The sequence below is a fragment of the Schistocerca gregaria genome, chromosome 3 (genome assembly GCF_023897955.1).
Source record: "Schistocerca gregaria isolate iqSchGreg1 chromosome 3, iqSchGreg1.2, whole genome shotgun sequence".
Classification (NCBI taxonomy): Eukaryota; Metazoa; Arthropoda; class Insecta; order Orthoptera; family Acrididae; genus Schistocerca; species Schistocerca gregaria.
Window position 1 is genome coordinate 777,743,788 of NC_064922.1, and position 16,139 is coordinate 777,759,926.

A 16,139-nucleotide genomic window follows, 5' to 3' on the forward strand; every position below is an offset into this window, starting at 1 on the left:
AAGCTTTGTGTACTGCGGGCATCAAGGGTACAAGAGTGGGCCTTCGGCTCCGAATGCCCACATCGATGATGTTTCATTGAATGGTTCATGGCCCCGCATTGAAATCTGCAGCCATTTTCGGAAGGGTTGACTTTTGTCACGCTAAACGATTCTCTTCAGTCGTCGTTGCTCCCGTTCTCGCAGTATCTTTTTTCGGCCTCAGGGATGTCGGAGATTTGATGTTTTACCGGATTCCTGATATTCACGGTACACTCATGAAATGGTCGTACGGGAAAATTCCAACTTCGTCGCTACCTCAGTGATGCTGTGTGCTATTCCTCGTGCACCGACTATAACATCACGTTCAAACTAATTTAAATCTTGATAACCTGCCATTGTAGCAGCAGTAACCGATCTATGAACTGCGCCAGACAGTTTGAAAGTATCGTAGATAAAACTGTTTTCTTTTTAATTAGTGAAAGTATCAAAGATAAAATTGTTCCAAAATAATTATTCAATAAACCAGCATCTGACTGCGTCTGCGAACTTGTTTCGTGCTCTCCCCCGTTTTTCCAGTAATGAAACATGTATTTGACTCAGCAATCAAGTTTAAGAGAATAATGCCGTTTGTGCAATGGCATTAAGATAGTGCTGAAATATTTACTTTAGGCCCTGATGTTTACTTAATGAAATTATATCTTGACTGAATAATGACAGTTGTGCAATGGCATTAAATTATTTATTTGAAAAAACTTTGCTGTGATAACTTTAGTTCAAAATCGATTTCATACCATGAACTGCATATATATATTGCATAGAGGCCTCATTTTCTTTACGTTCTTTCACTTAGTGGGTAACTTTACATTACTACTCATTTTCATATTCAATACAAGCAAACGATGTGGAGTATGATTCAGGCAGTTAGATTTAAACACTATATATATATATATATATATATATATATATATATATATATATATATATATATATATATATATAGGGAGTCCCATTGATCGTGACCGGGCCAAATATCTCACGAAATAAGCATCAAGCAAAAAAGCTTGAAAGGGGAAACCACATGGCGCTATAGTTGGCCTGCTAGATGGCGCTGCCATAGATCAAAAGGATATGAACTGCGTTTTTTTTAAAATAGGAACCCCCATCTTTTATTACATGTTGGTGTAGTATGTAAAGAAATATGAATGATTTAGTTGGCCCACTTTTTCGCTTTGTGATAGATGGCGCTGTAATAGTCGCAAACATACGGCTCACAATTTTAGACGAACAGTTGGTAACACGGAGGTTTTTTAAATTAAAATACAGAACGAAGGTACGTTTGGACATATTATTTCGGTTGTTCCAATGTGACACATGTATCTTCGTGGACTTATCATTTCTGAGAACGCATGCTGTTACAGAGTGATTACCTGTAAATACCACATTAATGCAATAAATGCTCTAAACGATGTCCGTCAACCTCAATGCATTTGGCAATACGTGTAACGACATTCCTCTCAACAGCGAGTAGTTCGCCTTCCATAATGTTCGCACATGCATCGACAATGCGCTGACGCATGTTGTCACGCGTTGTCGCTGGATCACAATAGCAATTATCCTTCAACTTTCACCGCAGAAAGAAATCCGGGGACGTCAGATCCGGTGAACGTGCTTCGACGACCAATCAACCTGCCATGAAATATGCTGTTCAATACCGCTTCAACCACACGCGAGCTATGTGCCGGACATCCATCATGTTGGAAGTACATCTCGATTCTGTCATGCAGTGAAACATCCTGTAGTAACATCGGTAGAACATTACGTAGGAAATCAGCATACATTGCTTGCCATCGATAATTTGGGGGCCAATTATCCTTCCTCCCATAATGCGCCACCATACATTAACCCGCCAAGGTCGCTGATGTTCCACTTGTCGCTTTTACTGCAGGCGCCCAGCTCTCTTAACCATCAAAGATCCTCCTACTCAAAGATATTATACTCATTCCACCTTGTGGTTGGCAACTATCGACTTTATTTTTTGGATCTACCCTGATCAGACCTTACCATATACCTTCCACAACCACCTCATCCGCTGGATCAGAATTTTGTGGGGGGATCTGTGCAGTAAACAGAGAATGTGAGGTAAAATGCATAATATCACTAGATTTTCAATTCACAATGAATCAAAGAACATCAAAATGTATAAAACAGTAACACATAAATGTAGGGCAAAGACATAACACATTTATATTATTAAGAGAAGTGTATCAAATGGCATCCAACATTTATAAAATGGAAGAATACAATGTGAGGTAAATATATATAAGGTATTTAGATTTCTAAGTTGAAGTATCTCAGAAACCTCAAAAGTTATAATATAAAAATGTAGAATGTGAGGTAAAATGTAGAATACACTTAGATTTCTTAACAGAAGTTTCTCAAATAGTATTAAAACTTACAAAATAGAAGCATTGAAATGTGAGGTAAAATACCCCAAATAACATCAGCTTTACCAAAGTGAAATGTAGAAGGTGAGGTGAAATTCAGAAAATAGTTAAATATCCACTAGAAGTTAATCATATAACAGCAAATGTGCATAACTGTTTCATAAAGAACTCTTAATGCCAGTGAAATAATGCAATAAGATACTTTGAGTAATAGTAGAATTAAATATAAAATATGTGTCATATCAGGTGACAGCATATATTGACTTTCAGTTACAATCATTATCCTGTAGTAGCCCTAAAATATACGCCAAGTTTCATTGACAATAGTAAATTAAGAAGATATATCACTGCAGGTGACAATTTACATTGAGGCTAATTGTAAACTGGAGTAAAATCTGGAGCCTCAGGTGAAGAAACACACTGAGCCACAACTAATGTCGACTGTACAATACATGTCACATCAGGTGACAGTTTACACTGATTCTAAATGTAAACTGTAGTAAAATATGGGGCCTCAGGTAATGAAACACCCTGAGCCACAAATAATGTCAATTGAACAGTACATATCACATCAGGTGATAGGACACACTGAATTTAATAGTGATCAGTACTACAATAACATTGAAGAAGGTTGGGCATCAGGTAATGAGACACACTGAGCCACCTTATTGTAAATGTAGAATACCTGTTAAGTCAGGGGATAACTCACCCTGTTTCGATTACCATAATGAAAATCTATATTATGTCACAAACAGGGGTCTCAGGTGATAAAACACTTTGACCATGGTAGTATAGACTATAAAATATATGTCAAGTCAGGTGATAGCACACACTGACATTCAGTTACAATTATGATATTCTATCAGTCATAGAACACGTTATGTCAGGTGGTAGCTCACACTGATATACACTTAGAGTTGTGATATTCAATTAGTTATAGAACACATTTTTCGTGAGAAGGTAGCTCATACTGACTTTCGCTATATTCTCATAGACCGGTTAGTATGTCAGGTGGGTGAAAAGAGGCTCTGAGCACTATGTGACTTAACATCTGAGGTCATCAGTCCCCTAGAACTTAGAACTACTTAAACCTAATTAACCTGAGGACATCACACACATCCATGCCTGAGGCAGGATTCGAACCTGTGACCATAGTGGTCGCGCGGTTCCAGACTGAAGCGCCTAGAACCGCTTGGCCAGTCTGGCTGCTCATTAAGTGAGGTGGCAGTCCACTCTGACTCTTAAACACAATCATGATATTCTCGCAGATGCAGAACGCATGTCCTGTCAGGCGACAGCTTAGTCTAGCGCTCAGTTAAAAAAATTTACAAAATACGTTTGTCATAGTGACAGAAACGAAGTCTTAGTTACATTGATATTATCATTGTGCAAGAAATTAATATTAAAAGTAATATACAAGAACAGTATGCAGTGGATATTTGCTGCAAAATGTTTATATATCTTTAAGGTAACAATAACGTCACATACTCTGTAGCGATAACGTTAATTACTTTCATAGAAGCTATGTGCAAAAAAATTCCTACTAAAGGTAGTATACCATAATAAGAACACTATGCAGCGGACATTTGTATGTCTTTAAGGTGAATAGAATTTCACACACTCAGTAACAATGCTGTATTGAAATGGTCATTATGACCCTATTTACAAGTGATTCATAGTCATATATAATATTAATGATTACAGTAACCTCCACAATCGCAGTAGTCATCTTAGGGTTAACTTTGCATTAAGTATTGACAGCTAATGCCTTAACAAGTTTTATACAACCTTCTTAAATATGAGTTTTTATAAGGTCTGAATAACTATTTTAACTTCACAGTATAAATCTTATTTCTTTTCAGTACAATTATTTAAAAAAGTTTTTTACCTATCAGAAGACAGTTACACAGACATATTTAGAACAGAAAGAAGAGTAATCTGAGAACTCGGAAAGGAAGAACAAGTTCTACAGAGCACAAGGATATGGGGCACCAACGCCACATAGTGTGTCAGTTAAAGAATAACCAACCCTCTACCCCATTTGTTGTTTGTGTAGACCACAAGGATAATCTTTTATCAAGTGTTGAAATAATTATTTGTGAGAAAAAGAGGAACTAAAGTTACTTAAATAAACGATATTTAAAGACAATAAAGAGGATACTAATTACTGTAGCTGAAAATAATGATAGTTATGGTACACCAAAACATGGTTGTCATGTAAACAAAAACACAGTAACGTTATATTAATGTACTATCACACTTAAGGAACAGGCATTAGAAGAAGAGGTATTGTATTGCCTCAGAAAATAATAGTGTGACAAATCAAAAGTGTGTATAAATAGAACAATATATGTTTAGTAAGTGGCAACATAATTAGCATCATAAAGCACAAAGAAAAAAACATTGATTAAAAGATCCCTAATCAGTATAGTATAAACAAGAAATAATAAGCATTCAGAGAAAGTACAGAAATAACTATAATAAAATATAACATGTCAACTTCAGATAATAAAGCAAAAATAGCAGTCCAATACAAAACAAACATTTTAACTGAAAGCATAGACCATAACATTACCTTAATCCTGAAATAGGTAACACTACCAGAAGATAAAAGTGTAGATACACATAAAGCAAAGCATAGCACAAGTGATAAACAAAGAGATAGTAACAGATGTATATATCTTTACTTGAAAAACACATGAAAAGAGAAAAAGGCAACATAGAAGGTAGCACAGAGACATCATAAAAGGTAAGAATTATGATACTTGTGGTGATGTGGGTATAAGAGAAACAATTATTAAAGAATGCTTGAAGGATGTCATGAAGTAAGCCCTGATTGGATGTTCAACAATGAGTCTGAAAACAATCCCAATTGGACTCTAGTAATCTCAATTCATCATATTACTTCATTAATGGCATCTGAAAAATAGCTGAAAATTTATAAACAGTATATAATGGGAGACAAAATGTTAAGTTTCCAGAGAAGAGTTTTTGCTTATTATAAAAGGAAAGGGTCAGAAATGAAAGTTATGGCAGTTAAGAGAACTGGATAATAGCATAAAACATCTGTGGAAGTGTTGCTCGTATTGTACCAAAGTATCCGTAATGATACTACCTGAATATTTGATTGTCCATGGTAACGAGACTGTTATTAAACCATCTCAAATGGGAACATAAAATGAAGGTATTCTGACAAAGGTAAATTCTTTTAAACTTGGTACATCATAAAAATAGTTGATACTTGTTCTTAAACGCTGTGAAGGAAACTAATTGTTAAATAGTATTAAGCTTAATTATGAAACTCGTCAGAAAATCACCATTAACATTTCTGGTAAATGTAGAAGAACATCGCTTACACTTCATGTTGCTATGGTCGTAACTTCAGCACATAGTATTCGCTAATCATCACTTGTCGTTTCCAAGATCCCAGAGTCTCAAAAAAAAAAAAAAAAAAAAAAAAAAAAAAAAAAAAAAAAAAAAAAGGACTTAAATCTAGCAATATCTCATTCTGCTCATATGCTTCAAATATTTTCTTAAAAACTTGTATGAACACTTCCTTTCTTCAAATATCTTAAAACCATCGATATCCTTAGTCTCATTTTCTTATGTTCATTGTCAATATTCATATTACATCCTTAAGCACAAAAACTCTAAGTAAACTTCAGGAAAATTGGTACCACTAGCTTAGTATCAACATACAAAGTGGCCTTGTTAAGACAAAATCTTGTTACAGTTAGTGTCATTATGTAATATAAATATAGTTTAATGTAGTCATTGCAAAGTAACAGAGGTGATCATCCAACAAAAAAAAAGGAGCAAAGATATCATGCAGAAAATTTCAACATAAATTTGATGACCGAAATTCTCAACTGTAATGTCAACTTCAAACGCCAGTACGAAAAAGGTTTCACCGAAAACAATGATGTAATTCATCAGCAATGTATTGAAATAATACCAGGTTATTACAATAAGTAATAAACCTATAGCGCTCTGGAAAGAAAGCAGATAACACTACTAAGCTGTCTCCAGAAAAAGATGTCTCCGAACTCATGTCTTTATCATAATGCCAGTACAGAACATAGGTATGTTATTTGGAGCTTTTATAAAAGGAAATATTCTAAATATTTGCACGCTGGAAAAGAAATGTGCGGAACACAGGACTAACGACATGAAAAAAAGTTCTGTCCCACTGATGTTGCTTGTTGGGGCTATGAGTGGAAATATACCTGGATAGCCGACCGCCTGCTGTGAGTGGAATGCGTATGGCACAGGACTAACGAGTGAGAAAGGTCTGTCCCACCTGTGGTGCGTGTTGTAGCCACTGTGGCCTACCGCCAGCTGGCAGGAATTTGTGCGACACAGGCCCTAATGAGGGTTCCAGGCTATGGCTGCAGATGCGCTACATGTCCACAAACAATGCCCGGGACAGGGAGAAATAACATAAATAAAATAGCTGGACATACGTTGCTGGAATTTACTGTAATAAACCGAAGTAGTGAAACCCAAAATGTTACCAAAGAAAACAGTGCTGTCTATTCGATGAAATGTTTGTAATTTGTGATATGATGTACACTACGTGATTTTTTTCTACATAAGGTTTGAATTTCAAGTGCATTAGGATGTGCTATACGAAATACTGGATATGGCTCATTATATAACAGAAAGAATCTTTGACATAGATTGCGGGCTTTATGGGATAGCCTGTGGGAGTGGACCAGAGCTTTGTCTCCTACTTGAAAATAAATATTCCTCTTTGGTGACTTCAATTGGCGCATCCATTGGTAAGCAGCTCGCTTAATATTTTGTAATGCAATTTGAATGATCTCGTGATGCCATAGGCAGCGAGACTGTGGGAAACATATGATTTCTTTAATCTTGTCAGGCGGATGTTGATTCTTTAAAACAAGATGTGGAGACAACTGTGTGGAAGTATTTGGTAATGAATTTATTACATCCTGAAACATGTGAAGGTATTTGTGCCAATCATTGTGTTTTGCATGAGAAAAGATCTTAAATAATTACACCGGTTCCTTCATTAACCTCGCTGCAGGATTCGATGAAGCATGGTATCTGGAGATATAAATGGGGGAAATTTTGTGAATCTGAATAGTACATCGCCAAGTGCACGAATGGAACTGTGACCCATAGTCAGAGATTACTGACGCTACATGACCCACTTCTTTCAGAAAATGTTTAATAAAAGCACGTGAAACAGTGCAGGTTGTAGCTTTATGTAAAGGGGTGAAACTGACGAATTTTGAAGTTAATTCCACACAGACAAAAACAAAGGCATAACCTCTGATTGCAGTGGGAATTGGGCCAAATAAATCAGCAGCCGCTAGCTGACGAAGACGTAAAGAGATGATGGGGAATGTCTGAACAGCAAAGGATACAGTATGGGTGTTTTGCTTTTTGACAAATTCTGCATTTTGAGAGGACTTGGCGAATACGTTTTTCCATGTTGAAAAAAGATGTTTTTTTGAGCAAATGAAAACATTTGCATGGTCCATAATGCGCGTAGCTAAGGTGAACATACTAAATAAGTTTGGTAATTAGATGTTCTGTGATGCAAACCGGCAAAATTGTCGTATCAGGTTTGATTTGGCAGAACAGAATATTGTTATGTATTAAGTAATACTGTCGCAGAGTGGTGTTATTAACATTGAGCCATTGTTGTTACATGTCTTTCCAGATGGAATCTTTATTGTGTTCCGAAGCAATATTGTGCAAGGCATCGGAAACAAATTTTTCAAATGTGACCTGGCGCATGTATAGCAAACTGAAATTGTTATGGCAAAAGGTGTTGGCTGGATCAGTATTGTCGGTGTCTAAAGTGCATGAAAAAAGCATCAGCAACGACATTTTGAAGTCTTGGTACATATATAATGGGAAAGAGAATTCTTGTAACAAGAGAGCCCATCTCACTAAATGACCATGAGATAGTTTAACTGGCATCAAAAATTCTAGTGCTCTGTGATCTGTGTATACTGTGGTGTGTCTACCAGAAAGAAAAGATCTAAATTTGGAAAATGCCCATACAACAGCCAGAGCTTCTAATTCTGTGATTTAATAGTTTCTTTCTGAAGAAGATAATACTCGACTAGCAAATGCGATGTTTTTTGTACCTTAGATTTACCTTCCGTGAACTCTTGAAAGAGATGAACTCCAAGGGCTGTGTTTGAGGAGTCTGTTGAGATGCAAAACTCAATAGTAAGGTTGGGGTAAGTTAACAGGGGTGCATCTGTAAGAGACTGATTTAATGTCTCAAATTCCTTTTGAGCATTATTATCCCATATCGAGACAGAATTTTTTCCTGTTAATTTACATAAAGTTGGTGTATCAAAAGCTTTGCTGTTAATGAACCTGCGATCAAAGTTTATCATTCCAAGAAAACTGCGAAGTTGCTTTTATGTGCTAGGAACCTGGATATCATGGATTGCTTTTAGCTATCTGGGTCTGGTTGAATTCCGTATGATGAAATAAGATGGCCTAAAAATTTCATTTGAGCTTGTCCAAACTCAGATTTTTCTCAATTTACTGAAACACCAAAGCTAGAGAACGAGTGAAGAAGTAGAGACAATATTTCATTATGCTGTTGTCAGGAAGAAACGGCAATGAGAATATCATCCACATAAGTGGTAATCCCGTCTTTCAAATGAGGTGGCAACACAGTATTTAGTCCACAGGTATAGGCTGCAGATGAGATGCTAACCCAAAGGGGAGCCTGCAAAATTGGTAGCACTTACCAGAAGAGAGAAAAGCTGTGTATTTGCGGCAGTTGGGGTGTAATTCTAATCGATAAAAACTGGACCGAAGATCTAAGGAGGACGAAATAGATACACCGTGAAACTGTTGTAAGATATCATCGAAAGTTAGTGGCCTATCCGTCTCTGGTATGATGATCGCATTGATCTGTCTTGAATCAAAAACAAGACGAATTGAACCATCCCATTTAGGCACAACATGTATTGGGGAATTGTATTGACTGGTAACAGGTTCAATAATATTGTGAGGTAACATAGATTGGATTTCCTGTTTGACTTTCTCACGGTGAACTAACGGTATCGGATAAGGTCGAACAGCAAAAGGGGGATGGGGTTTTACTTGAAATTCATATAAAAAAATCTTTAATTGTGCCTGGAGCTGTGTCAAAAACATGCGAAAACTCAGTTAAAATGGCATGTAAATCTTCCTTTTCTTGAACTGAAGTTGAATCAACTACCTTGATTTTATCTTGACTAATATTACTAATGTCTGGTGTCGTATCATCATTGTCAATGTATGGGGCAGGAACACAAAATGACGTCAGTGTTGCGTTACGGCAAGAAAAAAGGAATAAAAGTGAGATAGTGTTAATACTTTCATCCTTCTTTACCCCCTCTGCATTACTGCAGATGACGTGTCACGGAGCACATTTGTACTGTGCATGCAGTACACGTGAGGTGCCTAGTTGTTTCCACTGCCTTGTGTGGAATACATAAGTTCTTGTACACTTCACTTACCTGCTGTCTTCATGATGATGATGTCCCCAGCGCAGAAAACAGCACGCAGGTCGTGGATTCTTTTTCTTGAGGCTGAAGTTAACTACGCAAGGAACTGCTGCTACGAATAACTGTAACTCATTTGGGATGCCACTCTCGTTTTTATTGATATATACACGAGGAACTATTCTTGATCACAACGTATTGAACATATCTTTCCACAGTCATTATATCTGGCTAATATAACATGAAATACATCCTGCCACAGACAACATGTCTGTCTACTGGAACCGTCAGAACTGGAGAAAAAAATTACATGAATCAAGTGCTACTATTACAGACGACATGTCTGTACCTAGCGACGGTCGGAACTGTCGTAAACAAAAGTGCATGAAACAAATACTGGCATAACAGACAACATGTCTGTGTGCTGGAACGGTCAGAACTGGAGAGCCGCACTGCCCAAGACACTTCGCATGCCAAGCCAGCAAGGCGTGACCCAAACACCACCGAAGTGCATCGGCAGTAATATCGCCAATCTTTTGTTTTAGTAATACTTTGATTTTAATAATTTTGAAATGACTGACTGATAGCTGGCTGTTGAGAGACGTTTATTTAAAAAATGAAGTAATTTGGATGACAGGTTTAATTAATAATATCAACTAAAGTTTAACGTTTTGGCGCCCTACCGCCGAACACAGCAGCCGATCACAGAAGCAGCATCATGCAGGCGGTCTTTCTCACGGGAATGGTACCGAATCTACCATCTGTCATCGCTACCTCATCCCACATTGCGTCATCTCTATGCTTCTTGCATCTCCACTGCCCTGGGAATAGCTTCCTTGAGCCTAATATGATGGCTGAATAAGCCAGAAATCTTACAACATCCAATGGGAGCTGAGACTGAATGAAATTAATTTTGTTAAGGTCTTTTTCTGCTTGCGACAAATGTTTATGAAAGTCCAAAAAGAAGGAAGCTCCATCATCACAGAGACGAATCCAATGTTCCTCAAAATCTAGAACTGCTTTATATTTGTTCAAAAAACCAGTGCCCAGAATGACGTCTGTAGTGAGAAACGGAACTGTTAAGAATGTTGCATGTAGAAAATGTGTATCGACTTGAAATTGCAGGTAACATTGCTGTTTAATATCCACACTTTTGCCAGGAACAGCACCACTGACCTTAATATGCGAAAGCGGAAGTGTTGGAATGGTAGAAACAGTGGCGCATTTTTGAAAAGCGGCTTCACTAATAACAGAAATGGGAGAACCCGACTCAAGTGCTGCAGAGAATTTGTGTGTGCCTATCGAAATCTTAATGAGGGGATGATGAACAATTGGTTGTAGTTCGATTTCTTTCCAGCAGAAGGTCCTCTCGTATATCGTCACAATGGGTAACGTGTGATGTAAAATTTTCAGAAAGAATCATGGCACCGCTCGTGCAGCAGTGAGCACAGGGTAGGCAGAGCAGTTAGTTGCTATTGTTGGTGTTCTGTCTCACGATGATGATCTCCATTGTTTCGTGGATTTGGTGGACCACCATCTACTAACTGTACTGTTCTACCTGATGAATTGAAATCATGTCTGGGGTGGAAACGCGAATCAGGTTGATGAAATGGTACTCGTCTGTCTTTGCCGTAATTCTGTTGGCTGGCATTGGTTTGTCTCTAGTTATGACTAGGATAATTATCATTACGCTTTGAAAAATTCTGTTGGCTGTACTGATGAGTGGGTGGGCGATCAAAGGTTTGTCGTCGTTGGTAGTAATCATTGGTTCCGTATGATTGATGGCAGTTCTGCTGCCACATTTAGTTTCTTTGTACAAAAGAAGTGTTGGAATTATTCCGCTGATTCTCGCAGTTTCTCATCGCAGAATGACATTGATGGAAGGGGATGATAATTTTGATTCCTGGATAGGTAGGCAATCATAACATTCTGGTGATACTGGGCTTGTGGAAGAGAGCGTCTTGCATTTCCATACTGAGGTCTATTGTTCGGAAAATGCACGTCGTCGTTCCAGAAACTGTTGTCCCTATTCTTTTGTGTTTTCGGGAAAGAGTGTTGACTCGCTCGTGGATTGTGTGTTTCATCCAGTTCAAGAAGCTGTAAAACATCAAGAAAAGTGTTCGAGTTTTCCGTGCGATTCCCTGTCAGCAACGGAACTCTCAATGATCTAGGTAATTTTGAAATAGAAAGCTGAATGAGACCGGAGGGGCTGCAAGGTTCAGTTAAATGTTGATTCTGTTGAATCATGTGGTCAAAATATTGTGTCAAAGTGCCAAATTCTGAGTTATAAAAAGGTGGCATATTTAGCAACTGATCTCTCACAGCACGCTGTGAAGTGGTATTCCAGTAAGTGTCAAGAAATTGTCGTTGGAATGACTGGAAAGACAAACGTAGAAGCGAATGTAAATTGCAGAGTCCAATCAAGAGTATGTAAATCATTCGGGTTATTCCGGAACGTTTTAAATTTCTTGATTGAAACGAAGTGTTTGTAATCTAATTTGTCTTGGTGTGGAAAAGAAGGAGCATCGTGAGCCAAAGGAAAATTGTCTGGGAAGGTACTACTTTGCACGGGGTAATCTTGTGCAAATGGAGCCTGTGAAGATAAGAATGGGGGCGGCTGTTGCTGGTATACAAACGGATTTTCCTGCTGTTCTGGGACAAAATTACGAGGTGCACTGTCATCCTGTAAATTGCTGCTGAATATCGGAAAGTTTTCTATGAATCGAGTTGAGTTCTCGTTTTTGTTGTTCATTAATAGTGATTCGTTTACTCTTAAATTTATCCAAAACTTGGTATTCAGTTGTCTCTGAAAAGGGAACTGGGGTTGTCTGGCCCAATCAATTATCTGCATGAGTTTCCAAAGTGGCTACTCTTTCCGTTATGTTTTCTAATTGTGAGTGGAATTGCTCACCCTGTTCACTGACCTTTGTTTTAAGTAGAGTGACGTCAGATGCGATGGATTCAGTACACGATTCTAAGGCCTGTATGTGCTCAGAATGAGCAGCGGAAGTTTCAATAGACTCAGGTGGAAGTACTGCATTGATTCTGTCCCTAAGGTCAGTAACGTCGCTCTTATGCATTTCAATGATATCCTGTAACAGTGACGTCGCTCTTATGCATTTCAATTATATCCTGTAATTTATTGTCAGTTACTTCTTTAAATGTGTCGATAGTTCGGGGTAACTTCTGAATGTTAGCAGTAAGGTATTCATCACGTTTAGCATTGTCTGCACGGTATTGAGCAAATTGTTCCTCACGTTTAGCATTGTCTGCACACTGTTGAAAAAATTGTTCATCACGCTTTGCGTCGCATTCATTCAGTAGTCCAAGAAGACAATCTAATTTATCTTCAACTAGAGCTGGGGATGTCACCGCGGGATTTGGGTGTTGCAACTCACTTTGCTGGGGAGGGTTGCGAAGAACTGTTTGAGAATTCTGAGATGAAACAATTTCTCTGTCTGTGGAAGAATATTGCAAGAGAAATTGGTTGTCGGAATCAACCACATGACTTTGTGAAGGTTGAATTGACATGAACGAGTCATGGGAAATTAATTGGCTTATTTAGTTCTGAGAAGCCAAAGGCAGAAGAGGATCCGATATGGAATTTTGTGACTCTGTGGTGTCATTACTTGCTGCAGCTTTGTTGTCAAATTCCTGATCAATTTGTGATGTAGGAGGATTAGATGACAAAACTAAGTCATTGTCCAGTTGTTGTTGCTTACGCGATTTTGAGGAATTGCGTAATTGTATTTTGTCGCCCTGTCGATTTGATTTGGACATCTTGAGGGAGACAATATGGCGGACAAAAAAATTCAAAATGGTCGTAATTCACAAGACGATATTTTGTACACAAAAAGTAAAATAATTAGAATGGACACATAAAATCAGTATAATCAGAAGCGGAGCTAACGTAAATAATCACAAGTGTAGCAGCAAACGCAATATTACGCAACTAAGAATTTCGTGCACTCCTCCATTTTGCCAGGAATGAAACATGTATTTGACTCAGCAATCATGTTTAAGAGAATAATGCCGTTTGTGCAACGGCATTATGATGGTACTGAAAAATTTACTTTTGGCCCTGATATTTACTTAATGAAATTATGTCTTGACTGAATAATGCTAGCTGTGCAATGGCATAAAATTATTTATTTGAAATAACTTTGCTCTGATAACTTTAGTTATACCTAAATCGACTATAAACCATGAACGTCACATATATATTGCATAGAGGCCTCATTTTCTTTACGTTCTTTCATTTGGTGGGTGACTTTACTTTACTACTCATTTTCATATTCAATACAAGCAAAGGATGTGGATTATGATTCAGGCTGTTAGATTTAAACACAATGTTTATCTCAATGTATATATATTGTTAAAATTTTATGTCGTACACAAAAACTACCATTTCCAACATTTTTGTAGCACAAATCACTCTTACAAAACATTTTACGAAACGCTTACTGCATCAAACCTTGGACTTACATATCCTAACTCTGAACATTATTTAACAAAATCCATTTTGAAATCATTATATAGCTTCTCCTGTTAATGTGCTAAAGTTTGCTCAGTGTAAACTGCTCAGCGCGAATCGTACCTTAAAGCTGTCACCACACGTCTGCTTCCTCGGGGCACATAGGTGCGATTCGTGAGTTTCTTTTATTTATTTATTTATTTATTTATTTATTTATTTATTTTACTGCGCGCGCCCGGCTCTCTTAACCATCAAAGATCCTCCTACTCAAAGATATTGTACTCATTCCACCGTGCGGTTGGCAACTATCAATTTTATTTTCTGGATCTACCCTGATCAGACCTTAGCACATACCTTTCAGCTTGTTATGTTATAAACTGCAGCACCGTATTTTACGTCTTTACATATCTCTGTATTTGAATACGCATGCCTATATCAGTTTCCTTGGCACTTCAGTGTAAAACATTCTCGTAAGTATTGGTAACCCTGGGACCAATTTCCTGCTAGTATCAATGTCAGTAAAAGACAAAAGTCGTCGATATTCCCAGAGTGAATGAGCTGTCTGTCTATATAATTACGTTTGTATGGGACCCTCACTGCGGAAGTGCTGCTCACACCTGGCCCTAATGTGGGGTATGGAATAAGCGTAGACGCTAAATGCTGAAATGCAGGCGTGTGCGGAGATCAAGCGCGTCGCGCTATTCCCGAGTACTACTGTGGATCATTAGACATAACGAATATGGTGGGCATTAATTATTAGTCATTTCGGCTGGGCAGACAGCGCAGTAACGCCTTATGTGCGCTGCAGGTCGGGCTATTTCGCCTACTCGCGTAGATGTGAGCCAGAATATTCGCATTGCTGAAGTGGGTAGTTTGCTCAGACAGCTGTCGCGGCGAGTTCTTGAAGCACTCTCGGAGGAGGACGCGATATCTGTACTAGTTAAGAGTGTACTAAACATTACAGCATGTGGTAGTTATCCGGCTATGTACGTGGCATGATAATAGGTCCAGAACAAATGGTCGAATCATCGGAGATTAGCAAGTATTCCAGTTTCAGATGTGTCTTCAGTACCTCAGCAATATGTTTACAGGAACTTCATCTATCGCACAGGACGAGCACAAGTGTTTGATGAACTGACGTCATGCCGCTTCCGTTGGGAAACGCGTGGGGTCGACGGTCTTCCGCGAGGCAGATCACAGATCCATTTCGGCAATGACTGTACGGAGACGAAGGTACTACACAGTCTTCTGCAGCCGACAACCGACTCGCTGTTAAAATCAGTGCCATTTCCTTCACGGACTTTTTGGCTACTCAGTGTCATAACACAATCCCACATCTTCCTATCACATTTATAATAAATATAGATTTCAATTTACCTCAAATTATAGTGTTACTGGATCGATTTCAGGATCTTCTTCACTTTTTATGGTGACCTGGAGGGCTTTACTTCGACTATTGTGAGTGCAGTATGCCCATCACCCTGCTTCCTCTACAGTTTTCTCTACATCTACATCTACATCTACATGACTACTCTGCAATTCACATTTAAGTGCTTGGCAGAGGGTTCATCGAACCACAATCATACTATCTCTCTACTATTCCACTCCCGAACAGCGAGCGGGAAAAACGAACACCTAAACCTTTCTGTTCGAGCTCTGATTTCTCTTATTTTATTTTGATGATCATTCCTACCTATGTAGGTTGGGCTCAACAAAATATTTTCGCATTCGGAAGAGAAAGTTGGTGACTGAAAT